The sequence below is a fragment of the Mastomys coucha genome, unplaced genomic scaffold (assembly GCF_008632895.1).
Source record: "Mastomys coucha isolate ucsf_1 unplaced genomic scaffold, UCSF_Mcou_1 pScaffold6, whole genome shotgun sequence".
Taxonomy (NCBI): Eukaryota; Metazoa; Chordata; class Mammalia; order Rodentia; family Muridae; genus Mastomys; species Mastomys coucha.
This window is the reverse complement of record NW_022196912.1, coordinates 5,064,829-5,076,774: the sequence shown is the minus strand read 5'-3', so window position 1 is coordinate 5,076,774 and position 11,946 is coordinate 5,064,829.

Below are 11,946 nucleotides of genomic sequence, written 5' to 3'. Positions count from 1 at the left end.
GTAGACCAGGCTGGCTTCAAACTCAGAAATCTGCCTGTCTCTGCCTCCCAAGTGCTGGGACTAAAGGCGTGCACCACCTCTGCCCTGCTTGCTGCTCATTTTTAAAAGCATGGCCTTTCTATGTAACCCAGGCTGGTTTGACCTCTGGATTCCCCTGCCTCTGCCTCAAGAATGCTAGGATTATGGTATGTACCACCAGCACTGCACTGCTTTTTACTAGTTTATTGAAAAACAGTTATTATTAATTTTTTTGTGTGTGTTTTGCTTTGGTGACTTCCTCCTCTTCTATTTTTCTCTTACTTTATTTTTTTTTTTGTTAAAATTTTTTTCTTCAAAAATTTTTTTCATACATTTTGTTTATATTTTCTCCAGTTCTTCTCAGATCTTCCCCACTTCCCTATCCAGCCAACTTTGTTCTTTTTCTCTCTCTTTAAAAGAAAGAAACAAGGACTGGAGAGATGGCTCAGCAGTTAAGAGCACTGGCTGGGCGTGGTGGCCCACACCTTTAATCCCGGCACTTCGGAGGCAGAGGCTGGAGGATTTCTGAGTTTGAGGCCAGTCTGGTCTACAGAGTGAGCTCCAGGACAGCTAGAGCTATACAGAGAAACCCTGTCTTGGGGGAAAAAAAAAAAGTACACTGACTGCTCTTCCAGAGGTTCTGAGTTCAGTTCCTAGCATCCACATGGTAGCTCACAACTATCCATAATAGGAGCTGGTGTCGTCTTCTGGTGTGTCTGAAGACAGCTACAGTGTATTCACATACATAAAATAAATAAATAATTCTTAAAAAGGAAACAAACATTCATAAACAGAATAATTCCCACAAAATAGAAATCAAAATAAATGATCAAGAGATCAATGAAACAGACTGGCAGCCAGAGGGAAATGAAATGGACAAAATGTCTCTGAATTCATCTTCTGAGGGTGGGGCTTGCCTTGACGTGAGGGCAATACATTTAGTGATTAATTTTTAATTAATTATTGTTAATATTTCTCACCAGAGAAAACTGATTTTCCCTTTGGCAGCAAGTCTCAATTGAAGATAGCTTCTTGGTTGGGGTGGGACCTGTGTCCACATTCAGATTTATTTTTCTTTGTATGTGTATCTGTCTGTGTGAGTGTATGTGTAGGAACCTGGTGGGAGAAGATCCCCTGGGGCTGCACTTACAGCAAGTTGTGAGCTGCTTAATGTGGGTGCTGGGAACTGAAGTTGGGTCCTTTAGAAAAACAGGAATTGCTCTTAAAACTCTGAGCCATCTCCCTACCCCTATTTCCTTTATATTTTCTCTTCATCTCTCCAAGCCTAAATACTCAGTATTTTGCTAGAAATAATGGTTCCAAGTCCCCTCCCTCAAAGAAATTCTGATTCAATTGGTTCAAATTAGGATCTAGGTTTTCTTGGTGTGGTGTGTATGGTATGTGTGATGTGTGTGGTGTGTGTGTATGTGTGGTGTATGTGTTTATGTGTAGTGTGTGTATGTGTAGTATGTGTATGTATATGTGTAGTTTGTGTATGTGTTGTGTATGTGTGAGTGTGAATGAGTATGTGTAGTGTGTATGAGTGTGTATGAGTGTATGTGTAGCGTGTATATGTTGTGTGTGAATGAGTGTGGGTATGTGTAGTGTGTGTCTGAATGTGTATAGTGTATGAGTGTACATGGTATGTGTATGAATGTGAGTGTCTGTAGTATGTGTGTATGTAATATGTGTGTGTATTTGTATTAGTGTGTGTGAGTGTGTGTGTCTGGTGTTTGTGTATGTCTGTATGTGTGGTGTGTGTGTGTCTATGTCTGTATTTGTGTGTGTTACTCTTGTGTTCCCCACACACTATTAACTTTTTTTTCCTCAGACAGCCTCTTGCTATGTAGCCCAGGCTAGCCTCAACATGCCTCCTGAGCTAGGGTTAAGAACAGGAGTACTGTACCATGTGCAGACTGTCCTGTTCCATTTTTATTTATTTATTTATTTATTTATTTATTTATTTATTTACTAGCAGGGTCTCACTATATAGCTCTGGCTAGCCTGTAACTCTGTGTAGAGTACATTGTCTTAGATCTTAGAGATTCTCCTGCCTCTGCTTCCCAAGTGCTGTTTTTTTGTTTGTTTGTTTTCATTTTGGTTTGTTTTGACGTTCCTTTAGAAGACTGGGCATATAGCTCAGTGATAGAAAACCACCCTAGCAAGTGCAGGGCCCTGGATTCCACATAGAGTAGCATGAAAAGCACAGAAAGGACAAAAGCAAGACAAACCAAACCTGTTGGTAGGTGATTCCATTGTGAGCAGCTGGGCGACCATCTCTAAGCTATCGGTTGACAGCATCTACTCAGACAGCCTCTAACAAGCTCTCATACTTAATTGCACCACCTGATCCCCACCCTACCTCCTCCCCTAGTTCCCCCCTAATCCCTGGTGGAATGAGTCATTGGCTGTTTCTCTCCGTTCCAAACCTAAACCCTAGATAAACTTTGTCTTCCAACTCTCTCCAGAACCTGTCAACCTGTCACTACTGCCACTGATGCTCACAAGGCCAGAGCCAGCATTGTCTGGAGCTGCCATCGTCTCCTGCATCAACTGCAGGAACAGCCAGTTGATCTCGCTCAGCCCTTGCCTTGGTCCAGTCTTCTTAATACTTAAAACAGAGCACACCATAACCCCTTGGTATCCTGTCCTACCTGCACTCACCCAGAACAAATTTCAAAGACCTCACAGCAGCCCAGAGGACCGCACTGTCTGTCCCGTGGTACACATTGGCTCATCTCTCTTTCACCCTTGGCACTGCGGTTTCACCATCTCAGGGATTCACTGCAGCTCTGGAGCTTATCCAGGTAACTGGACCATACAGTAGTAAGTGGCTGAGCTGGAGCTCCAATCCACCTCTGAGTCTAATCTACTGCTTTTATTATTGAACTTTGTGACCTTTCCATACTAAGTGGCACTCACTCATTCCAAAGGCTCTGTGCTGCCGGAGAGATGCTTCCATGGTTCCAAACGCTTGCTATTTTTCCAGAGAGGTGAGGTCAATGTCCAGCATCCAGGTCAGGCAGCTCACCACCTCCTAGAACTCCACCTCCAGGGGACCTGAGTCCATCTTCTGGCCTCCTTGGGCACCTGCTTACATGTAGTACACTCACACAGACACATCAGATAAAAATATAAATACATCTAAAAAATAAGTGTCAGGCTAAGGATACAGCAGCTAACAATCCAGAGGCCTTGGATTTGTGGAGTGCGTATTCTAATTAGGGACAAAAACAACAAATAAACTCAAAACATCGTATGTCCAATAATGGTATGTGCTGTTGAGAAAAAAAAATAAAGCAAGACAAGAGAAAGGAAATGCAGAGCAGATATGTTAATTAGATGGTGGTTGGGAAGGCTTTGAGTAGAGACCTGAATGGGGGTGGGGGGTAGAGGGGGGGAGGTGGGAGAGTGAGCTGTAGGGACAGAGGACAAAGGGCAAGTCAGATGGAGGCAAAGGAATTTACATCTTCTGAAAGACTTCTGACGGCTGTCTCTGTGTCTCTTTCTGTGTCTCTGTGTCTGTCTGTCTCTGTCTCTCCTTTCTCTCCTGAAACAGTTTCTTATATGATGTGACCCAAGGTAGCCTTAAACTTGTCATCCTCCTGTCTTAGCCTCAAGCATACTAGCCAGAAGTATGTGCCAGCACCTCCTGGCTCTATGTAAACTGTTTTCCGTTGTGAGCACAAGCATACTGAAGACTCTCTATACAACAGCAGCTCCTTGTGTTTTTGGAAATGGTATGAACAGGTTGCTCGTGCTCGGGTGTGCTTGTGATTTGACAGGTGGTAGGAGTAGAAGCACATGACAAGAGCAAAGTCTCTTTGGTCTGTGGGAGCATACCCCGAGTGTCTAGGGCGTGGGATCTAGAGTTAGACGCATACTCCCAATCCCAGCCTTGCAGTGTGTCTTACTTGTGTGATCTAGGAGGACTTTCTCCTTTATGAAGACTTACTTTAAAAAGTATGTGTGTGGTGGTGGTGGGGGGGCGGTGTGCACAGCAGAGCACATGTCTGTGGAGGCTGGAGGATGTAGATAAGCTGGAGTCAGAGATGCAGACGCCAAACTGGGTGCTGAGAGCAAGCCCAAGTCTCTTCGTTGCAGGCTTTCTCTCCAGCCCAGGATTCCATTCAACCAGTTACACATCTGTCTATCTTTTGTGTTCTGTTTGGTTGTTCATATCACTTGTGAATTATGTTCAGTATCATCCTTACATATGAGTAATTACCTCGTGGGAACCACTGTGATTATTGAGTACTCTTCAGATGTTACAGTTATTATCATTAGACTTATCATTATTAGTATAAAAAGGGATTGGCAAATGATGAGCTGTATTTTAAACCTAGGCACATCCCTCCCTCTTCAAAACCTTTGTAGATAAGTCTTTTTCCTTTTCTCCCCCTCTCTCTGTAATACCAACTCATATATTTAGTGTCCATAGCTGCCTTCAGATCACAGAGGCAGAGATCTTGGTGCCAATGAACTGGCCTCTACAGAACAAGTTTGGCAACTCCTGGCCTAACTAGAGATTGAGCTTTGCTTGATATTTACCGTAAGTACTCTGAAGAGCTTTGTTTCGTATCAAGTTATTAATATTTTCTAGTAGCTTCTTTATAGCCCCTAAAGGAGTTTCCCTTCTCCAGGCTTCTCAGGGCACTTTGTTAAGAAGTCTAGCTGGAGATAAAGGAATGCCTTTCCCTGTCCCCAGGTCACAGTGTTGAGGGTCAGAATCCGCAATTAGTTCTGAAAGCAAGTTCCGAGAATAAAAAGACATCTAGGGACGTGTAACATTTCACCCTTGTTGGTGCCAATTTATAGCTCTTGCAGGCAAATACGAATGACCATGGCTGAGGACCACAGGTTCAGAGTACTCCAAATACTATCTGACAATGTGGGATGTTGCATGAAAATCATATAGTAACATAACAGAGACCACTCTAAATCAAGGCCTCTTTCAAGGACTTTGGTAGGAAACAGCAGGCAGGATGGTTACAAAGAAGCAGCGTGTGTCTGCTATGGGTCTCAAGTTCTTGATGTCACCCTTCTCAGCCTTTGCATTGGTGGATCTGTTTGTACATTTCCAACAGGTATTTTACATGCTAATCACATGGCTAGACACAGAGGTGACCAATGCACAGCTACTATGAAAGCTAAATGTAGCTTAAGACATATCTCTCCGGGCTGGTGAGATGGCTCAGCAGGTAAGAGTACCAACTGCTCTTCCGAAGGTTGTGAGTTCAAATCTCAGCAACCACGTGGTGGCTCACAACCATCCGTAATGAGATCTGACGCCCTCTTCTGGTGTGTCTGAAGACAACTACATTGTACTTACATATAACAATAAATAAATCTTAAAAAAAAAAAAGACATATCTCTCCTCACCTCTCCTCAATCATACAAGTTCTAATCATTCAGCCATGTACTCTTTAAAACAAGTGTGATTTTCCTTCTAGGAACTCCCAGTCACATGCACAATTCTATACATTCACTGTGTGCTAGTGTTTCTGCCTTGCTGGGCTGGGATGTGGGGCAGAGGAGTGTTTCTAGGGAAGGCAGGAGAATGGATTGTCCTGTCTGACTGAGTAGGATTCAGGACGAGACTTATTTTTCACAATATCTGAGTCCTTCAAACAATAACTTAGGCCTTTGTTTTGACATCGTTTGTCTAAGAAGAGTACATGACTCACTCAGAAGTTTTGGAATTTTTTAAAAAAAAGTTGATTTATTTCATCCTTGTTTTCCTTCTATATGTATGTGAACAGAGTTCATACATTAGATCAATGTATTAATTAAGCTAATGCATTAGATCAATGTGATTGGAATGAACACATAGCCTATGCAGAAAGCACTGAGTTTGTCTGTGCATGTAGGCCCGAAGAGCTTTCAAAGCTATATGCAAAGCTGTATCAATGGCATGGTCATAATTCAGCTTTTCTGTTATGTTTCCTTAATTTATAATTTTTATTTTCAATGTTTGAGCTTTTGCCTGCTTATAGTTCTGTGCACCAAGTACATGCCTGGTGCCTACAGAGGCCAAAAGAGGGAACGGGATTCCTTGGTATTGGAATTACAGCCACTTGTGAGCCACCATGTGAGTCCTGGGAGCCCAAGCTTGGTTCTCACCAAGAGCAGCGAGTGCTCTTAACCACTATGCCATCTCTCCAGGCCTCAGTTTCTCTGCTTTATTGTTGTTCTTTGTTTTGTTGTTGTTGTTGTCTTTTGAAACAGGATTTCTGTGTAGCCCAGGCTGTCCTGGAACTCCTTATGTAGACCAGGCTGACCTCAACCTCAGAAGACTGCATGCTTCCACCTCTGGAATGCTGGGATTAAAGGCTTGCACCACCACGGCCCGGCTTGATCTTATTTCTCAAGTTTAGGGGGTACAGGTGTGAGCCATCATACATTGTGATGGTTTGAATGCAAATGGCCTCCATGGGTTCATATCAGAGTGCTTAGTCACTAGGGAAGAAAAGTGTTTCAGAAGAATCAGAAGGTGTGGCCTTGTTGGAAGAAGTATGTCACTGGGGGTGGACTTTGAGGTTTCAAAAGCCCATGCCAGACCCAGACTCTCTCTCCCTCCCTCCCCTCTTTCCCTTCCTCCCTCCTTCTCTCTTCCTCCCCCTCTCCCTTCCTCTCTCCCTTTCTTTCGCCCCCCCAGCCCCTCCCCCCAATTATTTGCTGTGTATGAGGGCTGCACCTGCAGGTATGTATGTGTGTGCCTGGTGTCTACAGAGGTAATACACAGGACAGGCATTGGCGCCTCTGGAACTGTAGATACACATAGTTATAAGCCACCCTTGGGTGCTGGGAACTGAACCTGGGTCCTCTGCAAGAGCAACAAATGTTGTTAACTGCTGAGCTATCTCTTCAGCCTCTGATTTAACATACTTTTAAGAAAAGGAGAAAAAAATATGTTTCCACCTAAATTGGCTTATTTTAGCTTTAAAAAACAAAACAAAACAAAACTAGGAATTTAGAGAGCCATATGGGAGTGCCAAAGCAGATACTCATCGCTCAGCCTTTCCACTGTTAGTCCTCCTGGCTGTCTACCAAAGAGAGCAGTGTCAACCGGCAGAGAGCTAAAGTTTAGGTGTCCCATAGCTGTGATCAATCCTTTGCATTATTTGTTTTGGAAAGATTAGAATCTGAAATGTTTCATATTAGAGAGAGTTGTTGTGACTTCCTTCTCTCCTCCTCTTTTCATGGAGAGATAGGAGATTTTATTTTAGTTAATGTTTTTGTTTTTAAAACTATAGACGAAGGAAAAGAAAACGCTGCGCTGGCGCACAGCAGACTTTCCCATAAAACTGTCTTTGGCCATGAACTAAGCACAACATGCATCGTGCCAAGACGGCTTATGCCTTTCCTTTATTTCTCATCTCAAGCACAGGATCAAAATCAAGCCAGAATGAAAACCACATTTCCAACCCCACCAGAGCTTCTATCCCCCTCTCTCTAGAGTCATTTAAAGAGTTGGTTTTGTAAAACGAACAAGCCAGGCGGTGGTGGTGCATGTCTGTAACCCCAGCACTTGGGAGGCAGAGGCAGGCAGATCTCTGTGAGTTCAAAGCCAGGGTTGTCTACAGAGTGAGTACCAGGACAGCTAGGGCTACACACAAAAAAAGAAACCCTGTCTCAATAAAACAAAACAAAAACAAACAAACAAACAAAAAACCCAAACCAAAAAAACCCCACCAAACAACAACGACCCACCTTAAATGGCCAAGTCATGGTCTTCCCATTGTGCTTCCAAAACAAGGAGCAGAACTCGGTGAGATGAGACCACTACCATGTTGGGCAGGCACAGTAAAACTTCCTAATTTAGCTAACAGTCCCCAGGCAGCCCTGTGAGCCACAGCAGCTGAAAGCCACTCTCTGTCTGGCAGGTACTTGACTACTAGGGTAACTTGTACAGCAGGCAAGTCCACTGGCTGGTGATTTCAGCTCTAGTCATTGAAACCAGAGACCCCTGCATGCTTGAAAACCCAACACAAGAAGCCACTGCACTGGGTGGGACTGCCCTCTGTCTAGACAAGTCCCATGAAGTGAATTACACAACTTTTTCTGGAGAGATGTAAAGAAACATTTGTTGAGCCCAGAAACAAGCTACTCTACTCATCCCAGGCTGGCGAACCCATGAACTTACTCGGGTCACATGCGGGAGCATGAGTTACTCGTGGGTGCCTGGGTGACTCAGTAGGAAGTTCCACCCCAGCAGGTGTGGTGACACAGAAAGCATCTTCACCAAGCTTTACCCGAAACGGGGTTTCCAGGATGTATTCTATCACCCTCCCCCACACAGAGTTCAGGGGCAGGGCGGGTGGGGGATGGGACTTCAGGTGAGGGTCTCCTGACCCTCCCACCCTTGCTTCCACCAGGAAATGTCCTTATTAGCTCTGTTCTCATTACCATGAACTTGGCTGTCACGATGTTCTGCTTGTTTTCTGAGGTCCCCTCTAGGTCACCACAGCCATTTCTGCTCCATGTTGACCTGTGGTCACATGGAGCCTAAGTAAATAGCTACAGGTGAGAACATTATTTTCTATCAGAGATAAAAGAGCTCTGCTGGTGGGATTTAAGGAAGACAACTAACACTTTGCCAGAAGTTACAACTTAAAATTCAAACTTATTCTCTCCACCTTTAGGCTCAAATTTCAGTTCCTTTACTCTAGAAAGTTAAAGGTTTTGGATATATTATAGGAAATAACATTTACATTCATGTGGTTACATATCATCTACATTGTGAATATTCCTATTATATTTAAACTTCATGGGGATTAGGAAAAGATTTCCTAAGTATACAAATAATGGGAGTACAGTTACTAAGCTAAAATATGAATATACTTCATCTCGTAAGAATGTAATACTTCTCTACAGCAAGAGAAACTATAAATAAATCCAAGTCAGATGACACATGGGAAAGTACTTATAACATGAATAAAAGGTGAAGGTTAAAATGCTTGCCAATGAGGTATTGGTACATAGCAATCAGGAAAAAGAAATAGATACTACTATCTCACTGTGCACGTGCACAAGCCCATGTGGCATTGTGCTTCTGGAATTCTGTAGAAGATGCCTTGCTATTGTGTGGTGTTGGGCAGATAATTATTTGTTTAATATACAAGGTATCTAGGCCCCTTTCTACCTGACTGGATCACATATGTCGAATTGTAAAAGAGTAAACCACAAACTTTTAGAGAAGAAGATCATAGAAGAGCATCTGCACTCTTGGAGCGGGCAGGGCTGACGTAAGCAGGTATTATAAAAAGTGCCAGCCATTTGTAACTGCATTAAAGTTCTTAAAACTTCTGTTAATGCAATGATACTATTACAAGAGTGAAAAGAGGAACTTGCACACTGGACAAAGATATTTCCATACTGTTCAACTTAGTGGGTATGAAAATAAGCAGACCTGAACAGATGGGGAAGTTCATGTCAAAACCACAAAGAGAGGACTAAATAAAGGGTCCATGTAGGCATGGAAAATACACGTTCACCAGAATAGCTAAAATCTAAAGTCTGACAGCACCAAGTGTCGATGAGGTCACAGAACAACTGCAGCTTCCACACCTTGCTGATGCGGAAACTGTTAAATTCACTCTGGGCAGTTGACAATGTCTATTAAAACTAAACATGTGTGGCCCAATAATTCCACTTCTAGGAAACTCTCAAAAACAGTGGGCATTTATTTTCCAAAAGATACACTTTAGGGAAAGTACTAATGGGAAACCGTCCACGAGCTCAGCATGGGGTGAGTGAACCATGACACTTTCACACTAGCAGGTATAAGAAGGAACAACCCACAGCTGCATCGAACAGCGTGAGGGACCATTATAAAAAGGACTTAGCAGTGAGGATACTGGGTAGCACCACAATGCTAGAGTGCCGACTTAGCGTGCCACAGTCCTGGATTCTATACCTAGCATTGAAATTTAGGAAAAAAAAAAAAGGTCAGTCATTTCAATCACACTTATAAGACATTTTTTAAAAGCTGGAAAAAATCTTTTTCATGTGTCTGTAATATTATAAATCACCTGCTCTGAAAACTGTGTTTAGCAAATGGAAAAATGTATCAAGATTTCCAATTGGTAATTGGGTGTGTTGTACACACCTTTCCTCTCAGCACTCAGGAGGCAGAGGCCGAGGAATCTCTTAAGTTTGAGGCCAGCCTGGGCTATAATAGTGAGTTCCAGGACAGCTAAGGTTGCCTTGTAAGTGGTGGTTGTCCATACTTAAGGAAGAATTACAGCTGGCAGTGGTGGTGCACGCCTTTAATCCCAGCACTTGGGAGGCAGAGGCAGGCAGATTTCTGAGTTCGAGGCCAGCCTGGTCTACAGAGTGAGTTCCAGGACAGCCAGAATTACACAGAGAAACCTTGTCTCTAAAAACCAAAAAAAGAAAAAAGAAAAAGGAAGAATTACAGATACTCAACAGATACTCATGTAGATTTATATCTAAATATACTTATACTAGGGCTATTATGACAATAGCTTGTGGTGATAAACATCAGTAATGGAGAAGTGGTTACATAAATTATAAATTTTACTCCTTAACACAGAAGACCTATACAGTTCACGTATGTGTGTGTGTGTGTGTGTGTGTGTGTGTGTGTGTATACAAAGCCTGCAGCTGTGCTAAGTGAACAGTTTTGGGTGTTGGAGCTATTCCCTCACAGAGAATTGCCTGATCCTGCCCTCTTTTTCCTCCTTGAGTCCTGGTCATGTGGTCAGCAGCTTATTTTGAGATATGCTCCCTGACATAACTTACTGCCCTATCACAGGATCAAAAGCAACATGGCCAACTGATCATGAATCCAAAACTCTAAAAACATTAGCCAAACAAACCTTGCTCTTTTGTGAGTTGAATTTCCCAGGTATTTATTTTGTGTCTTTGAACGTGTTTCTGTGTTGTGTACGTATCTGAGTTTTATGGGCACATGTGTGTGTGCACATGCACGTAGAGGCCAGGGGTTGAAATCCTTTGTTATTCTCCATCTTAGTTTTTGAGCTAGGATCTGTCATTGAACCTAAGGCTCACCCACTGGCTGGACTGGCTAGCTAGTGACCAGGGATCCTCTGCCTCCACTCTCCCAGTGCTAGAGTTACAAACAGATGTCATCGCAGTTAGCTTTTAAGTGGGTTCAAATTCAGGTCTTCATGCTTGAGCAGTATGCACTATTTAAGAACATTAATATCATTTAATACTGTCTTAGTTCCTGCTGTACTGCTTGCTGTGAAGAGGCACCAAGGCAACCCTTATATAAAGTAAAGCAGCTAATTGGAGATTGCTTACAGTTTTAGAAGGTCCCTGGTCATCGTGGAAGAAAACAGAGAAGCAAGGCTGGAAAAGTGGCTGAGAGCTTTGCACCCTGATCCTCAGGCAGCAGGCAGAGAGACCCTGAGCCTGGCACGGGCTTTTGAAAACTCAAAGCCCAACCCCAGTAACACAGTTCCTCCAACAAGGCCACACCTCCAAATCCTCAAACAGTATCACTCCCTGGTGACTAAGTATTATGAGTCTATGGGGACCATTTTCATTCAAATCACTATAAATACTGTGATTTAATTTTAGAAGAAAAATGAAAACTAGGCAAGTATTTATGTAATGCAGGTCTGTAAAGTACAAACACACACACATACACACACAGAGTACAAGAACATACCCTAAGTCAAAATTGGTAATTTCTGTGAAGTAGAGTTACAGACCTATTGCGCTTCCTCTCTCCACATTCTTCTGTTACTAGCTCAAAGGTTCTGTTTGTCAAAGCCCTGAGCCAGTCATTAAATAGGACGAAAAATCCTCTTCTGCCCATAAGCAATAAGCATTGCTTTTTTTTTTTTTTATTTTAAAGATTCATTTTAGGTAACCCAATCACAAAAGAACAAACATGGTATGCATTCTCTGATAAGTGGTTATTAGCCCAGAAGT